This window comes from Silurus aristotelis (genome assembly GCF_946808225.1).
Source record: "Silurus aristotelis genome assembly, chromosome: 14".
Taxonomy (NCBI): domain Eukaryota; kingdom Metazoa; phylum Chordata; class Actinopteri; order Siluriformes; family Siluridae; genus Silurus; species Silurus aristotelis.
The window spans coordinates 271,796-281,795 of NC_139587.1; the positions used below are offsets into that span (position 1 = coordinate 271,796).

The 10,000-nt window shown below is 44.6% G+C and overlaps 2 protein-coding genes across 6 annotated transcripts in view; both read right to left on the minus strand.

Annotated features, from left to right (window-relative positions):
• Positions 1-8,631, minus strand: part of LOC310736385 (uncharacterized protein) — a 28,088-nt gene extending 19,457 nt beyond the window's left edge. For all 5 annotated transcript variants that reach the window (XR_014536526.1, XR_014536527.1, XR_014536528.1 and 2 more), the window contains exon 1: positions 8,342-8,631. The gene's annotated coding sequence lies outside the window, so the exon portion shown is untranslated. The remainder of the gene's footprint in view (positions 1-8,341) is intronic.
• Positions 1-10,000, minus strand: part of LOC310736346 (proteinase-activated receptor 4) — a 304,562-nt gene that overhangs the window by 36,464 nt on the left and 258,098 nt on the right. The window lies entirely within an intron of this gene.

The window sequence follows — 10,000 nt, forward strand, 5'->3', positions numbered from 1 at the left end:
GAAGAACTGGTGCCCAGTGTCACTACTGTGCACTGACTGCAAGCTGCTGTCAAAAGCTTTAGCCTCGAGCCAGTTGAAGGTGATGGAGTAGATCATTCACCATGACCAGACATACTGTGTGCCTGGCAGGTCAATATTTGACAATGTATGCTTAATTTGTGATATTTTGGACGTCTCCAGGCTATTCGGCTTAAAGACTGGTCGGATTTTCCTAGACCAGGAAAAGGGTTTTGACCAGGTTGGGCATGAATTCTTGTGGAAGGTGCTGGAAAGCTTTAGGTTCAACCCTGGTTTCAGAGCCATGATCAGGGTGTTGTACAGTGAAATTGAGAGTGTGCTGAAGGTTAATGGTGGTGTATGTGCCCCTTTTAGAGTTTACAGAGGGATCATGCAGGACTGTTCACTGTCAGGAATGCTGTACACTCTCACTATTGAACCGCTTTTAATAAATCTGAAAACTCATCTGTCTGGTTTTAATATTCCACACATCAATGCTTAATTTCACCTGTCAGCGTATGGAGATAATGTGGCTGTAATGATGGTATCCCAGTCTGGTTTAAATATCTTAATTGATGTTTTAAAGGACTTTAAAAAAAAGTGAAGCAGTTTTAGTTGGGGGGTGGGGAGGTGGGGAACATACACTTCCGGGAGGCCTGGTGTGAAAAAGAGGTGGTTTTAAATACTTGGATGTCTACCTGGAGAGTAACGCATTTTTAAATAAAAACTGAGAAGGCACTGTAGAGCACATCAGATGTAGACTGAGCAGGTGGAAGCAGCTGGTTCCAAATATAGCAAAGATCCAGGCCCTGTTTGTGGACTTCTTCTGGGATAGTCTGCACTGGATTCCGCAGTGTCCTCCATCTGGCCAAGAAGGAAGGGGGGCAGGGGCTGGTTCATCTCTCTAGCAGAACTGCAGCCTTTCGCCTACAGTTTATTCAGAGACCCTTAACCGGGCCCAGGAACCTGGTGTGGAGAACAGCAGCCAGTGAACTCTTGCACATGGCAGGAGGACTGGGACTGGACAGAACTTTGTTTTTAAAGGACACAAACATGCTGGATGTGTCTGAACTAACAGTCTTTTACCGTGGACTTTTTAAAAAATGGACTTTTTTTAGAAAACAAAGTAAGAGTTGTGGAACATTACACTGGTTGCTGGAGGAGCCCCTGGTCTACGGGAGTTGGTGCGACCACCCCCACACTGTCCAGAGCTCTGATCTCCTCAAAGATCATCACATTCAGGAGCTGGTGAACATCGCAGGGGCAGAACTGTCATGAGAATAGGACCTTGCAAAACGTATAGGACTCTGGTCCCTGCACATCGCTAACCAGCTCCTACACCGCTGGAGGTCCACACTAACAGCAGAGGAGTGTGTTTAGCTGAAGGACTATGAAATCGACGGGTGTGGTGGCCCCCTCCTGGAGTGCAAGGATAAAGGGGAGATGAACTTTCCGACAGTGACGGGGGAAGCTGGTCTACAGGGCCTGTGTTAAGGTTTTAAATAAGAATAAATTGAGTGGGAGGGTGGACCCCCAGTGAAGAAATGTTCTTGGTTTTAATGATGATATTAAACCATAGTGGAGACACTGTACAAACCACCATTAACCAAAAAAACCTCCAGTGGAGGATTTTACACTGCATCATCTCTGTGAACTCTTTTATTTTAAACCCTGATGTTCTACAGGACGGTCCGTTCTGTTCAAAGAGAGAAACTGTTTTTCACGCTTTTACTCACTGCTCCAGGTTACAGTCACTGTTTGTACTTTTAAAATGTTTTTTTAAGGTAATTTTTTTTTTTATGGTAATCCATCTCCATCTCTCCACCTCTACCTCTCCATCTCTCCATCTCCCTATTTCCATCTATTTACCTCCCTCAGCTGAAAGTAACTGTGTCTGGATGTTGTATATTCTGAGCTACACCTCATCCTTCTGATTCATTATGCAGGTTTTTTCAAGTATTGTGTGTGTCATTAACTTACAGTAAATTAGATTTTGTGTGTGTGTGTGTGTGTGTGTGTGTGTGTGTGTGTGTGTGTGTGTGTGTGTGTGTGTGTGTGTGTGTGTGTGTGTGTGTATAAAGTGTGTGACAATGTGTTTTAATAGACATGATGGATCGCTGAAGCAGATGGATGATGTGACTCTGTGACACCTACTCACATCTCCGTCTGTTCAACTCTTCCTTGAAATCGTTTTTATTACAGCACTGTGTGTGTGTGTGTGTGTGTGTGTGTGTGTGTGTGTGTGTGTGTGTGTGTGTGTGTGTGTGCATGGTAGGGTCCACTGATAGACAATATGTCCATTTAATACGGTCCAAAAAAGCTCCATGGGGATATAATGATGGTGTTTAGAATATAGAGACACTTTTATTAGAGCACAGGGTTCTCCTGAGCTGCTGTCCTTCACACTGCATAAGTTGTGGCTCTCATCTACCTGGTCATCTACACTGAGAAGATTGCACAATTATCATAAACCATCACAACCTTCTGTGTTTGTTAAGGAAAGTAAGAGAGTGCTTTAGAGTCAGTGCAGGAGAACATCTCCTAAGATAGAACATTTGTTCACTCCAGAACATCTTCTCATTCCAGAACTTCTCCTAACCCAGAACTTCTCATAAACCAGAACATCTCCTACTCAATCAGATGCCGACCCCGCAAACATTCCAAACCATCTAGAGACATGCCAGCACCATTTAGATTCCACATCATGTAGAGTTTGGACATTGGAGCTCTTTAAGGCTCTGTTTAAAGGCTCTGGCATGGAAAAGCTGGTGTTGGATCTGTGATGATCGCAAATGTATTGAGCTGCTCAGTAGCTCCTGGTTCCACAACATCGACTGTCTGTATAAAACTGTAAAAAGAACATTACTCATAATCTTATATTTGTTAGTTCTCACTCTCCAGTGTTCTGTATTGTTTAAAGACTGGAAACACATCAGGAGAAGGAGAGGAGGAAGAAGGAGAAGGAGAGGAGGAAGAAGGAGAAGGAGAGGAGGAAGACGTCTACAGAGACAGTAGGGAAAGGAGAAGTGGAGGAGAGTGGAGGTTCGGGTTGGTACTTTAAATGTTGGTACTATGACTGGTAGAGGGAGAGAGGGAGCTGATATGATGGAGAGGAGAAAGGTAGAGATGTTGTGTGTTCAGGAGACCAAGTGGAAAGGGAGTAAGAGCAGGAACATTGGAGGGGTTTAAACTGTATCATGGTGTGGATGAAAAGAGAAATGGTGTAGGGGTGATTCTGAAGGTAGAGTTCAGTATGAGTGTAGTGGAGGTGAAGAGAGTTTCTGATAGGGTGATGAACGTTAAGCTGGAAGTTGAATGGTTAATGATAAATGTTATCAGTGCCTATGCTCTACAAGTCAGCTGTGAGATGGAGGAGAAGGAAAGATTCTGGAGTGAGTTAGATGAAGTGGTAAAAGGTGAACCTAGGAATGAAAGATTGGTGATCGGGGCAGACTTTAATGGGCATGTAGGTGAAGGGAACAGAGGTGGTGAAGGTATGGCTTTAAGAAGAGGAATGTGGAAGGGCAGATGGTGGTAGATTTTGCTAAAAGGATGGAAATGGCAGTGGTGAACACGTATTTTAAGAAGAAGAAGTATCATAGGGTGACGTATAAAAGTGGGGGAAGGTGCACACAGGTGGACTATGTTCTATGTAGGAGATGCAACCTGAAGGAGATTGGAGACTGTAAGGTGTTGGCGGGGGACAGTGTAGCTAGACAGCATCGGATGGTGGTCTGTAGGATGGTTTTGAAGGTGAAGAATAAGAGGAGGAGAGTGCGGACTGAAAGAAGAATAAGATGGTGAAAATTGAAGGAGGAAGAGTGTAGTGTGAGATTCAGGGAAGAGGTCAGACAGGAGCTCGGTGGTGGTGAAGAGGTGCTGGATGATTGGGGAACTACCGCAGAAGTGATAAGAGAGACAGCTAGAAAGGTTCTTTGTGTAACATCTGGAAATAGAAAGGAAGACAAAAAAACACGGTGGTGGAATGAGGAAGTGCAGGAGAGCATAAGGAAAAAGAAGTTGGAGAAACAGAATTAGGATCGACAAAGTGATGAGAAAAGTAGGCAGAAGAACAAGGAGATGCGGCAGCAGGTGAAGAGGGATGTGGTGAAAGCCAAGGAAAAGGCATATGAGGAGCTGTAGGAGAAGTTGGACACTAATGAATGAAAAAAAGGATTTGTAGCGATTGGCCAGGCAGAGGAACTGAGCTGGGAAGGATGTGCTGCAAGTTAGAGCAATAAAAGATGCAGATGGAAATGTGTTGACCAGTGAGGAGAGTGTATTGAGAAGGTGGAGGGAGTATTTTGAGCAGCTGATTAATGAGGAAAATGAGAGAGAGAGAAGGTTGGATGATGTGGAGATGGTGAAGCAGGAAGTGGATAGGATTAGTAAGGAGGAAGTGAGAGCAGCTATTAAGAGAATGAAGAGTGAAAAGTCGGTAGGACCAGATGACATATCGGTAGAAGCATGGAGATGTTTAGGAGAGATGGCAGTGGAGTTTTTAACCAGATTGTTTAACAAGATTCTAGAAGGTGAGAAGATGCCTGAGGAATGGAGAAGGAGTGTGCTGGTACCGATCTTTAAGAATAAGGGAGATGTGCAGACCTGCAGTAACTACAGGGGAATTAAGTTGATCAGTCACACCATGAAGTTATGAGAAAGAGTAGTGGAAGCCGGGCTGAGAGAAGAGGTGACCATCTGTGAGCAGCAGTATGGTTTCATGCCGAGGAAGAGCACCACAGAGGCATTATTTGCTTTGAGAATGTTGATGGAGAAGTATAGAGAAGGTCAGAAGGAGTTGCATTGTGTGTTTGTGGATTTAGAGAAAGCGTACGACAGGGTGGAGAGAGGAGTTGTGGTATTGTATGAGGAAGTCAGGTGTGTCAGAGAAGTATGTGAGGGTGGTGCAGGACATGTATGAGTACAGTGTGACAGCAGTGAAATGTGCAGTAGGAACAACAGACTGGTTCAAGGTGAAGGTTGGACTGCATCAAGGATCGGCTCTGAGCCCTTTCCTGTTTGCAGTGGTGATGGACAGGTTGACGGACGAGGTCAGACAGGAGTCTCCATGGACTAGTCAGGTTTATTTCTATTGCGCTTTTCACAACAGACATTGTCTCAAAGCAGCTTTACAGAAATCAACAGTGAAGGTGAACGGTGTGTGTTTATCCCTGATGAGCAGCCGTGGTGACTGTGGCAAGGAAAAACTCCCTTAGATGTAATGAGGAAGAAACCTTGAGAGGAACCAGACTCAAAAGGGGAACCCATCCTCATTTGGGTGACATCAAGAGTTTGATCATAAATCTTTCAACAATACAGAACACTGGAGAGAGAGAGAACTAACATGAGCACTGGAGTATAAGATTATAAGTAATGATTTTTTTACAGTCTTCTACAGTCTTTCTGGTTATAAAACTAAGAGCTACTGAGCTCAACATTTGTGATCATCACAGATCCAGCAGCAGCTTCTCCATGCCAGAGCCTTTTAACACTCCAGGAGGTCCAATGTCAAAACCACACATGTAGTGGGATCCAATTGGCACTGGTACGTCTCTAGATGGTTCAGGATGTTTGCGAGTTTGGCATCTACTTCTTCAAAGGTCCATAATCTTCACGAGGTGGGACGTGACTGGAGCTGGCCAAACCTCAGGATGCCTCGGGATGGGGAGGGAAAGAGAAGCAGTGGAGAGAAATTAGTGTAGCTGCTGTTCATGATATTAACAGCACAAGTTGATAATGTGCATGTGATCAGATGTTCTGGAGCACAAGGTTATGATGTGAGACGTTTGTTATGTGTAGAACTCGCTAAAAAGATATGTTTTTAATCTGCACTTAAACTGGGAAAGTGTGTCTAAGCCCCGAACACTGTCAGGAAGACTATTCCAGAGTTTAGGAGCTAAATGTGAGAATGATCTACCGCCTTTAGTGGACTTTGCTATTCTGGGAACTACTAGAAGCCCAGACTTTTGAGATCTCAGGAACGTGACGGATTGTAGCATGTGAAAAGACTGGAGAGATACATACCAAACCATTTAGTGCTTTATAAGTAAGAAGCAGTAGTTTGTAGTCTATTCTGAACTTAACAGGAAGCCAGTGTAGGGACGATAAGATCGGGGTTACGTGGTCATATTTTCTTGACCTTGTAAGAACTATGATGTTTGCGGATGATATTGTGATTTGTGGTAAGAGTAGGGAGCAGGTGGAGAAGAGCCTGGAAAGGTGGAGGTACACGCTGGAGAGAAGAGGAATGAAAGTCAGTAGGAGTCAGACAAAGTACATAGAGTGTGTAAATGAGAGGGAGGGCAGTGGAGGGGTGCGGTTGCAGGGAGAAGAGGTGGAGAAGGTGGAGGAGGGTAGGTACCTGGGGTCAACAGTGCATAGTAATGGAGAGTGTATTAGAGAAGTGAAGAAAAGAGTGCAGGCAGGGTGGAGTGGGTGAAGAAGAGTGATAGCAAGTGTGATTTGTGATAGAAGAGTATCTGTGAGAGTGAAAGGGAAAGTTTATAGGACTGTGGTGAGACCTGAGATGTTGTATGGATTAGAGACAGTGGCATTGAGTAAAAGACAGGAGGTGGAGCTGGAGGTAGCAGAGTTGAAGATGTTGAGATGTTTGTTGGGAGTGACTACGATGGACAGGATTAGAAATTAGTTTATTAGAGGGACAGCGCATGTAGGATGTTTTGGAGACAAGATGAGGGAGATGAGATTGAGATGGTTTGAACATGTTCGGAGGAGGGACATGGGGTATATCAGTAGGAGAATGCTGAGGATGGAGCCGCTAGGAAGGAAGAAAAGAGGAACACCAAAGAGGTTTATGGATGTGGTGAAGAAAGACATGCAGGTAGTTGGGTTGAAAGAGGCAGATGTAGAGGACAGAGGGGTGTGGAGACGGATGATTTGCTCTGGCGACCCCTAATGGGAGCAGCCGAAAGAAGAATCACATTCCTGATATCACCCAAATGAGGATGGGTTCCCCTTTTGAGTCTGGTTCCTCTCAAGGTTTCCTCCTCATACCATCTAAGGGAGTTTTTCCTTCACCACAGTCACCCCAGTCTTCACCAACAGGGATAAACACACATCATTCACCTTCATTCCTAAATTCTGTTAAGCTGATTTGAGGCAATGCATATTGTGAAAAGCGCACAATGATTTGACATGACTTCAGAACATCTTCAAACCCAGAACATTTCCTAACCTACAACATCTCCCACCAAATCCAGAACATCTCCTAACCTATAACATCTCCCATCAAATCCAGAACATCTCCTAACCTACATCTCCCACAAACCCAGAACATCTCCTACTGACCCCAGAAAACTTCCTACTCTTGAGAGGTGTATTGAGGGAGACCACACTCTCTTTACCCCCCCTCCCCACAGACTTTACCCCCCACCCTTTTTACCCCCACACACTTTACCCCCCACCCTCTTTATCCCCCACAAACTTTACCCAACACACTTTACCCCCAACACTTTAACCCCCCCCCCCCCCACACACACACACACTTTACCCCACACCCTCTCTACCCCACACCCTATTTACCCCACACTCTCTGTGCCCCCCCCCACACTTTACCCCACACTCTCTTCCTCCCCCACCCTCTTTACCCCCCACTCTTTACCCCCCACACACCCTTTACCCCAAACACGTTACCCCCCCACACACACACACACTTTACCCCACACCCTCTTTATCCCCCACAAACTTTACCCCAAACACTTTACCCCACACCCTCTTTACCCCACACCCTCTTTACCCCCACACACTTTACCCCCACACCCTCTCTACCCCAAACACTTTACCTTACACTCTCTCTATCCCACCCACTTTACCCCACACCCTATTTACCCCCACACACACTCTACCCCACATACACTTTATCCCACACTCTCTTTATCCCCCATAAACTTTACCTTACACAGTTTACCCCTGCACACACTTTACCCCCCACCCTCTTTACCCCCACACACTTTGCCCCATACTCTCTTTACCCCCGCACACTTTACCCCACATGCTCTTTACCCCCAGACACTTTACCCGACACCATCTTTACCCCCCCACACTTTACCCCACACCATCTTTACCCCCACACACTTTACCCCACACCCTCCTTACCTCCACACACTTTACCCCAGACACTGTACCCCACACCCCCTTTACCCCCTTACACTTTACCCCACATCCTCTTAACCCCTGCACGCTTTACCCCACACCCTCTTTACCCCCACACACCTTACCCCACACCCTCTTTACCCCCACACACTTTACTCCACAACCTGTGTGTAGCTGTGTGTCTGTTTGTTGGTGTGAGAGCAAAAGAGGATGATGGGAAATTTTGTTCTACCGTTCTCAGGGTGTTCGATCTCTCCGATGCTGCCGTCCGGAGTCGTCCTCTCGTAGTGATCCTCGGGCAGTGCCAGTGGTCCAATCCTCGGCCCTGAAGAACTTTTACTGCTCGGTGTTTCTGATTCGTCCAATCCACTGTCGTAGTAACTGTGCTGGGAGGAGTCCTGCAGATCCTGTGCCTGATTGGCTGTGGAAAAGGTCACACGGCGATGTGGCAGCTGAAAAAATGTGAATCACAGATTAATTTTTCTGTTATATCTCTGAGTTTAAAGACAGAAACAAAAATCTTTGGGCCCTTAGGGGCCATTGCATTTTAAACATTCATGATACTGTAATGTAAATCACTGCATGGACTCTAACACCTCCAGAAATCATTTTCTGTAAACACAGTTTGCCATGTCATCCACAAATGCAGGTTAAATCTATATTTTTCAAAGAAGAAGACATGCATGAGCATGATCCATAAACACCTCCATATTATCCAGTACATTTACAATTTACTGAGGCAAAGTGGAAAACTGTTCTGTGGTAAAACAAATCAAAGTTTTAATTCTTTTTGGAAACCATGGACACCACATCCTCTGGATTAAAGAGGAGAGGGACCATCTGGCTTTTTATCAGAGCACAGTTCAAAAAGCTGCATCTCAGATGGTTTGGTGGTGTATTAGTGCCTGTGGAATGAGAAAACGCTCCATCAATGCTGAACACTATATATATAGGTTTTAAAGCAGTAAATGCTTCCATGCAGAAAATGTCTTTTTCAGGGAAAGACTAACAAATTTGAGCAAGGCACAGCTAACTGCATTTATTACAATAGCATGACTTCCTAGTAAAAAAGTACGAGAGCTGAACTGGCCTGTCTGCAGTCTAGACCTTTCACCATTTGAAATCATTTGGTGCATCATGAAAAGAAACTTCGTACGCTTTTTCTAAATCCACAAACACAATGCAACTCCTTCTGACCTTCTCTATACTTCTCCATCAACATTCTCAAAGCAAATAATGCGTCTGTGGTGCTCTTCCTCGGCATGAAACCATACTGTTGGTCACAGATGGTCACCTCTTCTCTCAGCCTGGCTTCCACTACTCTTTCCCATAACTTCATGGTGTGACTGATCAACTTTATTCCCCTGTAGTTACTGCAGGTATGCACATCTCCCTTATGCTTTAAGATCGGTACCAGCACACTCCTTCTCCATTCCTCAGGCATCTTCTCACCTTCTAAGACACATATAGGAGAACATTCCTCTTTCAAAACTTCAGCAACTGGTCTTCTCAGTTCTAAGATGTACACAGACAGGAGATGTGATTCTACAGAGTGGTAAATATGGTCCTGTTCCACATTTTTTTGAGACGTGTTGCAGCCATCAAGTTCAAAATTACATTATTTTTCCCTTAAAATTTTTATAAATTCTCAATTTAAACATTTGATAGTTTTTTTGTTTTATTTTTGAATAAAATATGGATTTTCTGAGATTTTTTTATTTACATTATAGACAGTGTCCCAACTTTTCTGGAACTGGGGTTGTATAAATGTATATGTAAGTTTGGTTCATTTATATTTGAATAAACATTACAGGGACACTCTACACACTACCAGGGCCACACTCCCTCAGGTTCTAGACTCAGGTTCTGATCTGATGTGGTTTAATAGAAA